The sequence below is a fragment of the Neophocaena asiaeorientalis genome, unplaced genomic scaffold (genome assembly GCF_003031525.2).
Source record: "Neophocaena asiaeorientalis asiaeorientalis breed wild unplaced genomic scaffold, Neophocaena_asiaeorientalis_V1.1 scaffold145, whole genome shotgun sequence".
Lineage (NCBI taxonomy): Eukaryota > Metazoa > Chordata > Mammalia > Artiodactyla > Phocoenidae > Neophocaena > Neophocaena asiaeorientalis.
The window spans coordinates 1-3344 of record NW_020172629.1 but is presented as its reverse complement, the minus strand read 5'-3'; positions in this window follow the sequence as shown (position 1 = coordinate 3344).

Genomic DNA, 3344 nt, shown 5'->3' with positions numbered 1-3344 from the left:
AACAGGCGAGTGTTAGCGCATGTGTAGGAAACACCTAAATCAAGGCGACAAGCATTCGTCCAGCATTTACTATGTGTTTGGCTATTAAGGTGCTTTCAGCTTCACTGGCAGGAGACAAGAAACACATATTTTATATTGTATCAAAAATGCAGGACATCAGGTGCCACAGATACTCAGAAGAAGCTGGTGAACTGTGGGTTAGAGAGGAGTCTGGGGAAGATTCTAAAGAAGCAGATGGAACTGAGCTGACCTTCGATTTTAAGATGTCATTTTATCTCAGCCTAGATTGATCAACCCAATGTCGCAAATGTTTACTGCAAGGAAACCTTCCTTGGTGTTTAGTTTGGTGCTTGGGATGCAAAGATGCATAATTACTTTTCCTCTTGAATTCAAGCTTTAGTGAGGGTCTATTCTGCTTTGAGAACATGGGAAAACCTGGCATGGCCAAAATAAAGAATATGTGTGTTAAAATATATTAGGTGGTCTCAAATTGGAAGGGACCTCAAAACTCAGGTGCAGAGGTTAGACTTTTTCTTGTTGCCAACATAAAATCATAGGAACGTACGAAAACATCCTATGTTTAGATCAGAAGACTTAGTATTATTAAAATGCTTTATAATCTCCCAAATCAATCTACAGATGCAGTTCAATCCTTATCAAAATCCCACTGGCTCTTTTTACAGAAATTGATCCTAAAATTCGTATGGAAAGGCAAGGGATCCAAATTAGCTAAAACAATCTTGATAAAGAAGAACAAAGTTGAAGGATTTCCTGCTGTCAAAACTTACTAAAAGGCGACAATAATCAAAACAATATAATATTGGCATAAGATACTTATAGACCAAAGGTATAGAATTAATGGTGCAGAATCAATGAAGCATCTATTGTCAATTGATTTCTGAAAAGGGTACCAAGACAACTCAATTGGGAAAGAATCATTTTTTTCAATAAAGATCCTGAGACAACTGGATATCTGCATGAAAAGAATGAAGTTGGACCCCCATCTCATACCAAACACAAATATTAAGTCAAATGGATAACAGACCTCAAAAGGTAAGAGCTAAAACTATAAAGCTCTTAGAAGAAAACAGGCATACATTTTACGACCCTTGAGTTAGGTAATGGTTTCTTAGGTATGACACCGAAAATACAAGCAACAGAAGAAAAAACAAACAGGTAAACTGGACTTCATCAAAACTAAAAACTTTTGTGGTTAAATAGATACCATGAAGGGCTCCCCTGGTGGTGCAGTGGTTGAGAGTCCGCCTGCCGATGCAGCGGACACGGGTTTGTGCCCCGGTCTGGGAAGATCCCACATGCCGTGGAGCACCTAAGCCAGTGCGCCACAACTACTGAGCCTGCGCTCTAGAGCCCACGAGCCACAACTACTGAAGCCCGCATGCCTAGAGCCTGTGCTCTGCAACAAGAAAAGCCACCGCAATGAGAAGCCTGCGCACCGCAACGAAGACCCAACTCAGCCATAAATAAATAAGTAAATAAGTTAAGTAAATAAATAAATAAATCTATAGGGAGGACTGGTCCATTCCCTGTCACTGGTTATAAAACAGAGCAGGCCCCAAGACTTCTCTGCTCTCTTAGGTTAATTGGAAGTCTTATTAGACAGCGGAAGTTGAAAACAGTCTCAATTCAGCAATTAGAATTTTCAGGCCCCTGTTACAATCGAAGCTTCCCTGCCTGCATGCAGAACCCACCCCCCAACCAGGTGGCCCTGTGGGAGGGTCACTTTCCTTTGCATTAAATCTTCTTAGCTCTTCCTTACTGGTCTCCTTCCCCAGCTTACCCTCTGTGGTTTCAGACTTCACTAAAGCCAAAGGAGGGTAAGAGACAAGTGAATGGGGCAGGGAAGTTCTTTCTTGGTGAACGAGCAGGGTGCTCTGAGCTGACTCCTTCTATTACGGTGTGGCTGCATGGTGATTTTGAGGACCCCCCCTTCCCATCCTTGGTAGTCTCTTATCTGCAGTTCCCATAAACTGGGCAAATGCATTCTATCCGGGTGGTCTAGACTCCCACCTCAGCAACTTAGGGTCCTGTGTTCTACCTCTAGCTTCTCCTCTGTTGAGATCTGTCCATCCTTCTAGATAGCCCCATTGGACATGATCTAAGACGATCTTTATCGCTCTCTTACCCAAACATCCACTGCCTGAGCAAACTCTGCCATCAGAACAGATGCTAACACTGAAGCAAAAGTCCTTGGTTCCGTAGCTAGCCACAGCCCTTCTTCTGCCCTTTTGATTCTCAGGTGAGAAGCCAACATCCGTTCATTTCTCTTCACCCCCAATAGGTTTCTGGTTTTGTTGTACTGATGTCTGAGGATGTGCTGAGCCACCAACACAGGAAATTCACATCAAGTTCCTCTAACCAGGATTTAGCAAGCAGCTTTCTCTAAAAATCATCTCTAATTCTAACGATCTGATTCAGTGTAGCTGAGTTTGCTTCTCAGATATCTATTTTGAAATTTCTTTATGGTACTGTGTCCAACAACTCACTTTGGAATATAACATCTGTTGTCTTCATGCCTCAATCAGAACTGAGCTAAAAAGAGCCCCATTTTTAAACATGTATAGTTTTGGTTTTTTTTTTAACTGTTGGCAGCACACACACTGTTCAATTAACACTTTGCATTTTTCACTTAAAATAGCTTCTATAATATTACATAACACATTTTAAAATCATGTCGGCTAATTTGATAGGTGAAAAAATACCATCTGCTTCTCCAAAGAAGATATATAAATGGCCAACAAGCACAAGAAAAGATGCTCAACATCATTGGTCATTAAGGAAATGCAAACTAAAAGCACAGTGAGGTACCACTTCATATCTACCAGGATGGCTAGAATTAAAACAAGACCAAAAAGACAGAAAATAACAAGTGTTGGTGAGGATGTAGAAAAATTGGAACTCTCATACGTTGCTGGTGGGAATGTAAACGGTTCAGCTGCTGCGGAAAACAGCGTGGTAGCTCCTCAAAAAGTTAAGAAGTACCATGTGACACAGAAATTCCACTAATAGGCACATATTAAAAGGAATTCAGGGACTTCCCTGGTGGCACAGTGGTTAAGAATCCGCCTGCCAATGCAGGTGACACGGGTTTGAGCCCTGGTCCAGGAAGATCACACATGCCACAGAGCAACTAAGCCCGTGTGCCACAACTACTGAGCCCGCAGCCCGCGTGCCTAGAGCCTGCGCTCCGCAACAAAAGAAGCCACCACCATGAGAAGCCCACGCACCACAATGAAGAGTAGCCCCCGCGGAAGGTTCGGAGCCACGGAGGAGAGTGTAGTGATAGGGGTGCAGAGGGCAAAGCGGAGAGATTCCCGCACAGA